Source organism: Coffea eugenioides, chromosome 8 (genome assembly GCF_003713205.1).
Source record: "Coffea eugenioides isolate CCC68of chromosome 8, Ceug_1.0, whole genome shotgun sequence".
NCBI lineage: Eukaryota > Viridiplantae > Streptophyta > Magnoliopsida > Gentianales > Rubiaceae > Coffea > Coffea eugenioides.
In genome coordinates, this window is record NC_040042.1 from 38749300 (window position 1) to 38763405 (window position 14106).

The 14106-nt window shown below is 38.2% G+C and overlaps 1 non-coding gene across 1 annotated transcript; it reads right to left on the minus strand.

Moving 5' to 3' along the window:
• Positions 1–11545: 11545 nt before the first annotated feature.
• LOC113781761 lies at positions 11546–11652 on the minus strand. The gene has a single exon (XR_003469667.1). It is a non-coding gene; the product is annotated as a small nucleolar RNA R71 (small nucleolar RNA).
• Positions 11653–14106: the final 2454 nt, after the last annotated feature.

The window sequence follows — 14106 nt, forward strand, 5'->3', positions numbered from 1 at the left end:
GGTAGAGTACTAGTGCCCGTAATGCATTTAACATCATGCTATACGGCTGCTTATGAAGTGATATAATTTTTTCTTTCTTTTTGAATGGGTAATCGCGACGGATGGTGGTGGCCGGGGTCAGCATTTGGTGGGATAGTTGATAGTGCCACTGCCGTGCTTCAATTTGCCACCATGACGGTGCTACCTCAGCCGCCCTACTCTAGAAGAAAAGGAAATGAAAATAAGTAAAAGTAATAATAAATGTCTTATAAGTAACAACAAATTGTGTTGCTGATGAGATCTTTATGTAATAATTAAAGTTGAAAATCTTTTTCTCCTTCATTTCTTAAATTTCATCATTCCCCTCCTAAAATATTTTGAAAAAAAAAAAGATTGCATTTTTTGTGTAGTCGAGTTGAGCAAAAAATTAAATAGTTCAACTCGTTATAGTCGCAAAAGGAAGTGAAGAGACTTTGAGAAACTATAAAGAAATTATGTGGAAAAAATAGATTTTTTTAAATATTTTACTTTTGAAAAGAAATTTATTCTCTTCTTTTTCTTTTTGTCTCTGTTCTCGAGAAAGTAGTGTTAAATTAAACCAGCAAGGCATGAAGTCAATTTTAACAATCAATAGCACTTGAACGGTTTCATGATTAGTTGTGTCAACTGGGATTTTTGAGCTAGACTTTGGTAAATCCAAGCTCAACCAAAACAGTCTTACGCACGTAGAATAAAGGCACAAAAACTCCCCTGTAACATTTTTTTTTTTTGTCGAAACGATATATGATTTTATAGATGAAAAGAACCTTTACAGTTTCAAGTAAAGACTTGAGCGAACTTTACAACCAGTGCATACTAACACTGAGGAATCCAAAATTCCTGATCTACAACAAAGTCTAGCGCTTGCACGCTTAACCTATGAGTAATATGGTTAAGATTCCTATTAATTAAACAAAAGGAGCACATGCGAAACAAGGACTTAAGACTATAGATATCCTCCATCAGGGTGAGCATTCGCATTTCCTGAGATTTCCTTTGCTGGAGAAGAGTAAACGTTACCTTGTTCTGGATTTGCACTTCAATCTTCTCCAACTTCTGGACAGCAGCTTTACTTATCAGTAGTTTGATTGCTATGAGCTCATCCAGGACCTGGTGTCCAGAACTTCGTTCTTGCAACGTCCACCCTCGTATCATGCTTTGATTGTCCCTTGTTATAGTGACACCTATCCCAAATTGAGGAGTGTGTTTGCTCTTTTGTGTTGCAAACCTTAGTCTCATGAGGCCTTCGATATGTTGCTGTTGCTGAGGGGATTCCATCTGGTCTCTTGTTTCTCCTGTGCTCATGCTTGAGGTTTTTGTCAAAACTTCCTCATATTCCAACCATTCCTCTTGAGCTGTCTGCATTATTTTCATAGGAGGGTGCTGCTTGGCGTTGAATTCGTTCGCATTTCTGCTTTTCCAAATTTGCCAAAGGATATTTGCTGTTAGGGAGATATGTTTGCTACCTTCGCTTCTCATTCTGGCTTCCATCACTGTAGTCCACCACTTACTGAAACAACCCTGCTGGTCTTGAATTCCTTCCCACTGGACAGGTGACATTTTCCATACTAATTTGACATGGCTGCAGTTAAGCAACGCATGCTCTATGGTCTCACCTTCCTCACCACAAAACCGGCATGTTGGGTCACCTTGTTTGGTTCTATCATAAATGAGTTGCCTTACAGGTAGCGCCTGGTTCAAACATTTCCACAAGAAAATCTTAACCTTGTGCTTAATGTTCAGCTTCCAAAGATATTTCCAACCTTTTTCTCTAGCCGAACTCCAGCTTGTACCTACTCTCTCCCTGGTTTCTTGTGCATGTTCCCTCTGGACATCAACTTGTAAGTTGTAAGCTGATCTCACTGAGTAATTCCCATTGGAGGTGTGACACCAGTAGTTGCTGTCCTCTCTATTGACCAGGCTTATGGGAATGCTTAGTACACTTTCTGCATCCTTGGAGTTGAAATTTCTGAATATCAGATTTTGGTTCCATCTGTTGTGTATTATCAGCTCCTCTACCTTAGCCAGCTTGCATCCCTGTGGTTTCAGTGTGGTGACCTTGCCTTGATGTTTATCTAGCAGCCAGCTATCCTTCCATATGTGAGTACTCTTTCCATTACCTATTCTTCGTCTGGACCCTTTCTCTATCAGGTGCCTTGCTCCCATCAGTCCTTTCCAAATCCAAGATGCATTCCCAGCTACTTTGCACTTGAGTAGTGAATCTCGTGGATGGTATTTGTCCTTGAGCACTCTGCTAACAAGTAGATTTGGTTGTGTGAGCAACCTCCACACTTGCTTACCCAGTAGAGCTGCATTGAATGTCGCTAGATCTTTAAATCCCAAGCCCCCATCCTTCCTATCCAGTGACATTTTACTCCATGATCTCCAATGCAACTTGTTCTTTCCATTTGCCTCTCCCCACCAATAGTTTGCCATCACCGCATTGATCTCTTTGCATATCTTCTTTGGCAGCTTGAAACATGACATCGTATATGTTGGCATAGCCATTGTCACTGATTTGAGCATCACCTCTTTACCTGCGGCACTTAACATCTTATTTTTCCATTTCTTCATTCTTTGCTGGATGTTGTCTTTAATGAAGCCGAATAGTTGCTGTTTTGAGCTGGTAATCACCATTGGGAGTCCCAAATATTTACCTTGGGTGGCCACTTGAATATTCCCAAGTGCTTGACAGATTTCCATCTTTAATTCCCTCTCCAGATTCGGGCTGAAGATGACTGAGGATTTGTCAAGATTGATGAGCTGTCCAGTACCCCTTTCATACACTTGGAGTAGTCTTCTGAGTTCAGTTGCATTCTGGGAGTCAGCTTTACAAAATATTAGCGAATCATCTGCAAAAAACAAGTGGGTTAATCTAGGCCCTTGCCTACTAATTCGCATGCCTGCTATTCTTTGTGCAGTTGCTGGCTTGTTGAGGAGATTGGAGAATCCTTCAGAGTAAAGTAAGAATAGATAGGGTGACAATGGGTCTCCCTGTCTAATTCCTCTCTGCGGTATTACATACTCCTTCACCTCTCCATTGATCATGAATGAATATGAAACTGATGAAATGCATTCCATGATCCAGCTCCTCCATTTATCATTGAAACCCATCTTCTGCATGATAGCTTCCAGGAATCTCCATTCCACCCTGTCATAAGCTTTAGACATATCTAATTTCACAGCCATAAAACCATCTTTCCCAAACCTTTTGTTTTTGAGATAATGAAGAAACTCATGGGAAATCATAATGTTATCTAGAATTTGCCTTCCAGGGATAAAAGCTGATTGATTTTTGCTTATACAGGACTGAAGAATTGGTTTCAATCTACAAGCTAAAATCTTAGCTATAATTTTATACACAGTAGAGCACAAGCTTATGGGTCTATAATGCGTGAGGGAAGTAGGAATCTTGACTTTGGGAATGAGGGAGATAATGGTATGATTTACTGACTTAGTTAGATGACCAGTGTGAAAAAAAGTTTGAATAGCACCAACTATATCCTTTTTGACTATATGCCAGAACTTTTGGAAAAAAAGGGGTGGCATTCCATCTATACCTGGTGCCTTATCCGGATACATGGAAAATAATGCTGATCTGATTTCCTCCTCTCCCACAGGTTTAGTTAGATTTTCATTCATACTATCTGAGATCGTGTGTGGTATACCATCCAGAACCTCCTCCATTTCCCTTGTTTCTGATGTTGAGAAAAGGTGTTTATAGTAATCCGCAACTTCAGCACCAAGCTCCTTCTCACCCTTAGTCCAGGTGCCATTCTCTCTTTGAATTTCCAGCATGCGATTCCTTTTACGTCTCCCCTCCACAGTAGCATGGAAGAAACTGGTATTCTTATCGCCTGTCTTTAACCATTGCACTCTAGCTTTTTGACTCCAGTACATCTCTTCATTTCTGTATGCCTCTTTCAAACTCTTTTTTAGACCATTCCTTACGTCCCTCTTGCCCTCAAAGTCTCTAGGTTTTAGCTCCTGCAATTGGCACTTGAGTGCTTCAATATTCTCTCTAGCATTACCTTGTATCTTGTTTTTCCATTGCAAAAGTGTCACCCTACACCTTTTCACTTTGCTTATAACTCTAAACATCCGTGTGCCTTCATCATCCTGGTCCCATGCCTGTTTGATAATGTCATTGATTTCTTCTCTTTGGAGCCACATTTTATCAAAATAGAATCGTTTTTTCTTCCTAGTTGGACATGGCTTGGTGTCAAAAATCAGCATGCTATGGTCAGATGCAATTGTATCCTGATGTTTGCAGGTGACCTGCTCAAAAGTTTGTAGCCAAGGGTAGCTACACAAGCCTCTATCCAGTCTTTGTTTTACTTCCCCAGGACCTTCCCAATTGTTACACCAAGTCCATGGATGTCCCTGAAATCCCACATCCATCAACTGGTTGTCATTAATGAAATCCCTGAATGCCTTGAAGCTACCCTCCTCCCTCCAGTTGCCACCCCATTTCTCGTCATTTGACACAATGTCATTGAAATCACCTGCTATTAACCATTTGTCTCCCCACAATCTTTTCCTCGCCTGTAACACCTTCCATTGCTGTTTCCTTACTTGATCCTCACTGTTGGCATAGACACCTACAAACCACCAATCACACTTGCTTTCCATATCCTCAATCTGAGCTTCAATAGTAAAGGCTGTTGTGATCACTTGTTTTATCCGTAAGTCCTCTTTCCATAGCAATGCCATCCCTCCTGCCTTGTTCATGGCATCCACAAAAATAGCTTCCTCAAAATGCAAGATTTTTTTTACTTTTTCCAGGTATTTACTTCTGTTTTTTGTTTCACATAAGAAAATAATTTCTGGAGAGGAGAGGTTATTCGCCTCTCTCAACTGGGGAATTGTCAAGGGACTCCCCACACCTTGACAATTCCACACCAATACTCTCATTTATCCATTGGGGTCCATGAAGGGTTGGACCCCTCTCCCTTCGCCCCTGACCTTAAGGAGTTTGTTCTCCAAGTCAACCTTATTCCTCTTTCCTTCTTGCATGATTTCCTCATCGATGTCCATGTCAAGTTCCCCCTGAATCCCTTTCCTTTTCCCATTCTTCCTGTCCTTACCTGTATTACTGTTCAGCTCCTTCAATGAGTGCCTGTGTTTCCTAGGAGACTTTAGCACTCTCAGTATTCTTCGCGCCTGCTTGATCAGTGCCTCTTTAACCTCCGGTCCCTCTATTGTCTCCATGCTTACAGATGCCTGTGCTGGTATTATTTCCTTGTTGCTGTCCGACCCTCCCACTTGGGTTACCAAGGTACCCTGTTCCTCTTCCAACATCAGGCAGTCACCTCCTTCGTTTGTAGTGTCTTTACCTTGTTCTTGTACAAGTCTCTCAGCTAAACTTAAGAACTTTCGGACCATGATCCATATCCCTCACTTCCCTGTTTTCATGCAAGTTCCCTACTGTCTGATCAGTCTTCCTTACTAACTCAGCACACACGTCTGATCTTTGTAGCATACTCTCACTAGTGTTACCTCCTTGTGCTGCCTGGCCAGTTCCTACTTTTCTTAGTTCCCCAACCTCAGGCTCGGTGTCTTTGGTTTTACCTTTTCCTTTCTCTGTTTGTGTTTCCACTCTTTGGTCCTTATCTTCCGCTTCCCTTTGCTTAGTCCATTCCCCATTTTGGAGCCTCCAAAGGGATTTTTGAGGGTTAAAAACCATGCCAGCCTGTTTTTCGTGAGGTGAGTTTCTTGCACCACCAGCTCGCAGCCATGGACCATATTGATTATCTTTCCTCCCCGACCCCTGCAGACCTTGTTTCATGCATGTCCTTTCGCTATGACCAATAATCCCACATTTGTAGCAAAAGTCCGGGCACCTCTCATATTTGAAGCTTGCCCATTTTGTGGTTTCCCCTACCTTGACAATTGTTCCTCTCAAGAGTGGTTGGGAAATATCTGCCATCACCAAAAGTTTTAGGTGTCTTCCTTCCTTGCCTCCAGTCTGAGGGACTATCACCTCTCTAACCTTGTGGAAGATTTACACCTATCTTTTTACCTGCTTCCTTGGACAACCAATGCACTGGCAAATTCCAAACCTGTATCCATAGAGGAGCTATCCGAAAAGCCTGATCATCCTCCTCAATACCCTCATACCAGTCGCTTTAGCACCAATAACTGATTGTCAAGTAGCCATGGTCCTCCTGTCAGAATCCTCTGTCTATGACTTGTGATGGTAATATGAACTGAAACAAGTTGGCTCCAAGTTCCACCACTTGTAGGTCTCTTGGGTAGCTCCAAGCATTCAACACAAAATTCTTGATCCCTGTGTAGTTTGCCACTTTTTCTCCCATAACTTTACCGATCAAACTATTCTTGCATTCCTTAAGTCCCCCAATTAGTTCCTCATTGTCCAGAGTCATTTGGAGCTCTGTACTAGAAAGGTCAAAGTTTTGCAAGATTTCGGCCAGCTCATCCGCCATGATAAGGACTTTCTGTAGGAATACCACACACTACTCTACAGTTTGAATAAAAACCTAGTCCCTTATGATCAGAGAAGGATAGATCTACAGCACCAAACCAAAGGGCTACCCCAGAAAGGAAGGGTACAAAAATACAAAAATAGCTTGGGAAAGACAGTTATGGTTCGAAAATTACCTGTCCAAGCTTACGTGGGTGCCAATGAGATCTGGTTGCCAAAATGCAGAAGCAGCTTTCTTGGTTGCTCTTATAAACCTCTACACTGTAGTGACTATTAGCTTCCCCTGCATTGAATGCTTTTTTTTTGAGTTCCACTCCACAAGCAACTAATTAAATAGGCACGAAGTCCCTCTTGGTAAAAAAAAAAAAAAAAGGAGCTGATTAAACAAGATAGAAACAGGCACAAGATCATGATTTCATTTTTGTAGGAAAAACCCCTTGAATTATCTGTTTTAGGGTGTCAGAAGATGGGCCACCACTTCATGTAGGATTTAAGGACAGTCCTTAACTTTAAAAAAAAAAAAAAAAAACTCTGCACAAAAGCAAGATAAAGCAACACAAGGGCCGCCGCAAGTGGGATGACGGACCAAGGGTTATTAAAATTATTCCTCATTAGCCGAGTCCTCCAGATGCTCCAACGCCGGCTAGAGTACTCGTTCACTAGCTTGAAGAAATCATATAGCTTAACAAATTTCTTGTCCTTATTTATTTGGTTAATTAGTTACTTACGTGTTATCATGTGAGTAATGCTATTGTTTAAATTTAACTGCTGTTTTGTTTCTTTTTTTTTTAATTTAATTTTACGAACACATATGTGAATGCGACTAGATTTTGTTGGTAATTAAAAATTCATAAATTATCCTAAGGGTGCGTTTGGTTCTACAGAATTAGAATTGAATTGGAATTGAAATTCTATAGAATTAAAATTCTAGGAATTAAATTCCAAAATATTGGAATTCTTTTGTTTGGAAAATGCATAGAATTGATACAGAATTCATTTAAAATTCCAAATCCTTTGTTTGGATGAGAGGATAATTCATTAAGAACTAGAATTGTTTCCATCTAACATTTGCTTACATAAAAATTTTGTGTTTTTCTTTTTCCTATGTAATAATTTTTTTAATATTTAACTAACTATTACTAAAGCTTCAAGGAAAAAACCAATTAATGCCTTTAATAATTTATTTTTTCTTGCATTTAACTAATTGTTACTAAAGCTTTAAAGAAAAAGAAAACCAATTAGTTCCTTTTTTGGAAAAAATAATTATTCTTATTTCTTTTATTCTTAATTAAATTATATTAAATAAAAAACTAATTATATATTCTAACTTAAAAAGTAGTTAATATTCATCAAGTTAAAACCTTGATATTTTTCTTACAGTTAAGAACTTTAAATTTAGAAAATTAAAAGCCTACTCTATTATATGAATTGGAGAGGGAAGTCATAGCTTGTACCTATTATAAATGTTTGAGTTTTGCATCTTACAAGATAATATAGACAATAAGGTCTGTAATAAGTGAAATCAATCCATGAATGTATATGACTTTTGCCTCTTTAATGCACAACCAACCGTTCGGTACTACAATGCTACAAAAGTAATGCTCACTATATCCATTCATTAACATTACATTTTATGCTAAAGCCATTAATAGGACAAGGCACCTCTGCTACTTGATAACCATTACTATATGAGCAATTATCATTTGTTGCTCTTTACTTTCGTCCCTTCCTCCCTTTAGAGGTCTGAAGGTTCAAAGTGGGGATGCTCTGTTCATTTCTGAAGAAATTTTGTGGATCCACGGTAGTCTTCACTTTCACCAATCTGGCAGGTTGAAAATGATCCCCGCACTATGAGGAAATGGTGTTTCATTCTCAGGAATTTCACTCATTCTTCCACCATAAGGATTGAAAACAAGTCCTGTTTTTCCAAGCTGAACCATTTTCTTGAATGATGATACTAATCCATATTTAGGAATGGGGTTCTGTACATAATCTGGTTTTCTCTTCAAGAAGATCAATTGATATAAGCCCTTCTCAATAGCACTTCCTTTGCTGTCCCAATCTTTGTAGTTATACCACCAGAGCATCGTATCAATCCAACTTGTTTCCAAAGAATCACTTCTCTTCAATCCCAATTAAGGAAATCCAGTGTTGATAACAGAAATCAGCCTGTTTGCATCTCCAAGGAAATGTCCCATGAATGTCAATCTAATGATTTTCTGACCCTTTACTTTTCCAGTAATTGGCTGCACAATAACGCTAATAAACAAATCGTTGTCAATTTTGTCTGCAATATTTTGCCATTTGTAAAGAACATCTGTTGCATTCTCTGCCTCAGTCTTCTGCACATTAAAAACAGTGTGAATTTCAGGCACTCTGACTAACCTGATTCTATATGCCAAAACTAGCACTACCACCACCTCTAATAGCCCCAAACAGATCTTCTCCCATTGCTTTTCTATCCAAAATCTGGCTTGACAAGAGTTTATTTTACGTATTTTTAAGTGCATTTTATTAGTAATTTTTATTTGATTACTTAGTTTTATAATTAAAATAATTAAGGTTTTGGTAAAAATAGATATTTTTGGTAAAAGTGGATAATAGTGCATTTCTATTGATTTTAATAGTAAAAACTTCATTTTTATGCAGGAATAATGAATCAATCACCAAAGGAGGTCAATTGAGGTGAAAAATAGAGATTTGGTGATGAATTTAAGTGGTGAAAAGAAAAATGAAGTGAAAAACGTTCAAGTGAAGAATTGCACTTCAAGATAGTTTTGACACTCTTCAGTATTTTGACCATATCTGGAGCTACACTTATCGGATTGAGGTGATCTTTATACCATTTTAAAGCTAAGAAATAGATCTACAATTTGTATGAAGACATCGAAATCCAGTTCTGCCATCTTCATGGACAAAAGGCTGGAATACAGAAGCTGCACCCTGTGGTCGGAATCTGAAACAGGGGTTTGACCAGGTGATAATATTTCGATCATATCTCAGGCTACAAAACTCCGATTTGGATGATTTTTATAGCATTGGAAAGCTAACTCAAAGGGCTACAACTTTGGTGTTTTGCACAAAAACCAGTTCGGCCTGCATCATGGAGAAAATCGCAGTTGAAATAAGGTCAAAGTGAAAACGCGAGTGAAAAAAACGCGAGTTGTAGCCGCGTTTTGTGTAAGCGCGTTTTGTAGCCGAAATTCTGCAAATTGCTCAGCCATTTTCTCTTGTGTTCATACCACTTTCCAGCTATAAGATGCAAGGGAATTCGGTGCACATGCTTCAGAAGTCAAAAGGGCAAGAAAGGTGGCTTATTTTCAAGTCAAAAACATTGGTTATTGACAATTCTAACAAAGTTAGATTTGGGGAATCAAAAGTTGGAATTTGACTTGGAAAAATAAGCCTTTGAGTGTTTTTTATGCAGAGATATGGGGAGAGGTCTGGGATCCATTCGGAGCTTAGCTTCTTACAGAAAAACATATTCTCTCTACCTAGGAATTGCAAGAAAAATTGGGATTTCATTGTGCAATCATCTAAGTTCAAGAACAAAGAAGATTTTTGAAGGCTTCACCAAATCTTGGCTAAGGCTTTCTTTACTCCTCTTGTATTTGTAATTCATGATGATTTACATTAATGAAGTTATGAGTGTTTTATCATTCATGAGTAGCTAATTTTCTTTATCTAGGGAGTAGATGAAGCTTATGGCCAAATGATATGAATTGATTGTTATTCATTCTTGTTATATGTTGTATTAACTTGTCTACTTGTGTATGCTTGATTACTTGTTGTTGTTTGATCACCAATAACAGGTTTATAGTTGTTTTTATTCATTAAGAAATGGTAAAAATAATGGAATGACACAAGTAGAACTTGAGTTGTATATTCATGAGAATAGAAATACATTCAAGTGGATGAAATCTGCATTTCATGTGTGAATAAGAACAGATTTAGTATTTACCAAGAGATTAGGAAAAACTAATCTGTTTTAACCCATTATTATCATGAGAATGTGATTTTGGTATTTCTGGAAATGAATCCTTGGTTAAACAAGAGCAGTAACAAGTGTTGAATTAATTCATTTTAGATCTTTTGTGTCATAAGTGGAATCTACATCCCTAGATCTTAATATTTAGTGAATTCTACTCCCCTTGAGATATTGCAATTTTCTAGTTAAGAACTCTTGTAGTTGAATTTAATTCTAAATTTTCTGCTTAATTTTATTGTGAGTCTAAATAATAGAGTAAATTAGTATCTAATAATTGTTTTAAATTGCTCCTCGTGGGATCGACCCGATACACATCTCGTACTACAATTGCGACCTGTATACTTGCAGTCCAACGGGTGTAAATTCGGAATTAAACTTGCACTTAAAGTAAAAACCCGTCAAGTTTTTGGCGCCGTTGCCGGGGAGCGGCAATATTAGAGCCTAATCATCTTTATTAATTTAGACAGCTTTATTTTTTAGATTATATTTAATCTTATATTGTAATCAGTTTTTGACCATTGAAGTTGCATAATATCCCTTATTTCTGTTTGTAGTGTATGCACCGGGAGTCTCGAGAAGTCGCACCTTTCGATCCAGAAATTGAGAGGACACTACGTAGACAAAGGAGGCACACACAACAGCAAGAGGAACAAGAGATTTGGCAACCGATAGAGGAAATTTTGATAGAACTACCATTTGAAGAAGAAATGGCTGAAAATGAAGCAAATAGGCGAGTTCTACGAGATTTTGCTCTACCAGGAACACAAGGATCTCAAACAAGCATAGTAAGGCCTACGGTAAATGCTAACAACTTTGAGATTAAGCCATCACTTATCCAAATGGTTCAACAATCTCAATTTGGAGGTAATGCTGTAGAAGATCCTAACTCACACTTAGCTACATTTTTAGAAATATGTGATACCATTAAAATGAATGGAGTTAGTGATGATGCTATTAGGTTACGGTTGTTCCCATTTTCATTAAGAGATAAGGCAAAAATGTGGTTACACTCTCATGCTCCTAACACTTTTACCACATGGGATGATTTATCAAGGGCATTTTTGAATAAGTATTTTCCACCCGGTAAGACTGCTAAGCTAAGAATGGATATCACTGATTTTAGTCAAATGGAAGGAGAATCATTATATGAAGCATGGGAAAGGTTTAGAGATTTGTTACGGAAATGTCCACACCATGAACTACCCGAATGGCTGATTATACAAACCTTTTATAATGGTTTATCTTTCTCCACTAAAACTATGATTGATGCAGCCGCAGGTGGAGCTTTAATGGGTAAATCACCCCAAGAAGCTCAAAATTTGATAGAAGAAATGGCAGCAAATAACTACCAATGGGCCAATGAAAGAGGTAATACGAGACGTCACGCAGGTATGATCGAAATGGACACTCTCAATATGTTGAGTGCCCAAATGAATAACGTGATGAAGTTATTGAGTAGACAAGATGGAGTTAGCCCAAGTTCATCTAATGCTCACGTAGCTTGTTGCTCTTTCTGTGGAGGTGAACATGATATTAATGAGTGTGTTGATTCTGAGCAGGTACAATTTGTCAATAATTACAACCGAAATGCTCCAAATAATCCCTACTCGAATACTTACAATCCGGGGTGGAGAAATCATCCAAACTTTGGATGGAAAGATCAAGGCAATCAACAAAGGCCAACCAATCCGCCGGGATTTCAACCAAGGCAACCCCAGGCTGAAACTAAACCAAGTTGGGAGATCGCGGTGGAAAAACTTGCTAAGGTGACTTCGGATAGATTCGAGCGAGTTGAGGGGCGGTTGGACCAATTAGCTGGGATGTACAGAAACTTGGAGGTTCAAATTGGTCAAATTGCCAATGTGATCAACAATAGAAACCCTGGTGAATTACCAAGTAAAACCGAAGTGAATCCGAGAGAGCATGTCAATGCAATCATTCTTAGAAGCGGTAAAACGGTTGAAGGATTCGATTTTGAAAATTCAGGTGGTGAAAAAGACAAGAAGCAAGCAATTGAAGGGGAGCAAGAAAGTCAAAATGATCATGTTATCATTGATATTGATGCACTTCATCCCAAATTAAATTCTCATTTAAATTCTAATGTGATACCTTTTCCTCACAGGTTGAAGAAAGATGGACAAGATCGGGAGTTTGAAAAGTTCTTCAAAATGTTTAAACAATTGCACATTAACATTCCTTTCATTGATGCTATAACACAGATTCCCTCTTATGCACGTTTCTTGAAAGACATCATGTCAAAGAAGAGGAAAATTGTAGATAATGAGATGATAGCATTAACGGAAGAGTGTAGTGCATTGATTAAGAATAAACTCCCTCCTAAATTGAAAGATCCGGGAAGTTTTTCTATTCCTTGCACTATTGGTCAATTGCATTTTTCTAATGCTTTATGTGATTTAGGTGCAAGTGTGTCACTTATGCCGTTATCGGTTGCCCGAAGATTGGGACTTCAAGAGCTAAAAGCTACCAATATTACATTGCAATTGGCGGATCGGTCAATCACACGTCCCATGGGTATTTTGGAAAATGTGCTCATAAAGGTAAGACAATCTATAATACCTGTGGATTTTGTTGTCTTAGATATTGAAGAAGATGTGAGAATGCCAATTATTCTAGGACGACCCTTTTTAGCCACTGCACGAACTATAATTGATGTAGAAAAAGGTAAGCTTATATTACGGGTTAATGGTGAGGAATTGGAATTCAATTTGGATAATAAAGAAGGGAGTATAGAGCCTACTGCTCTTGTTTCTAATATGCCATATGATGAAAAGGTTAACCAAGAAAGGACCGAAGAAGTTAAATTTATAAATGTCCTTGGTACTAACTTTCATGGTGTAGGAACAAACGAGGAGAAGATAAGGATGGAAGTTGGCTTAATAAATTCGCCATTCCATGAAGAAAATGGTGAAAAGTTGAGCCAATTCAGAAAAGACAAGCAAAATCCACTCCAAGGTGAAGTTGAGCCTCTCTATGACAAGTCTAATATTCCTCCTTGACATTTGAGGAAATTGGACTATGAAGATCAATGCATGGTTCATCACATGGTGGATTGGCTCGGGAGTTTCGACCCATGGGGAGAAAATCGCTCCCTAATGCTCTAAAGTGATTCAACTTTTTCAGTCGAGCCGACTATAAACAAAAGCGCTAATTGGGAGGCAACCCAATGTTTATGTTATTTGTGTTAATTTTTTGTGATTTTTAGACTTAAATAAGTGTTTTAGTTAATTTGTTGTTTTTGTGTTATAGGGTTGGCAAATGGAAGCAAGAATTACCATTTGAGGTGAAAAGGCAAACTTTGATCAAACAACTCAACCCCTCGATTTACGTTAAAGGTGTTTTTGATTCATTATAAAGGGGTAAAATGCATGTTTTTAATGTTTTACATTTGTTCCAATCAATAAAATTGACAAACAAATGATCTATGATGCATTTTAAGTCATTGGGGTACCATTTGTAATTTTTCAAAAGTTAAAATTTTGCTAAAAATTGCAGCAGAAAACGCGTTTCTCAAGAAAACGCACTTATAAGTCGCATTTCTCAGAATCGCGTTTTCAATTCTGCACCTGCAGAAAAGAAAACGCGCCTTCAAAACGCGACTCTTAGTCGCGTTTTAATGGAAGTCGCGTTTTCAAGC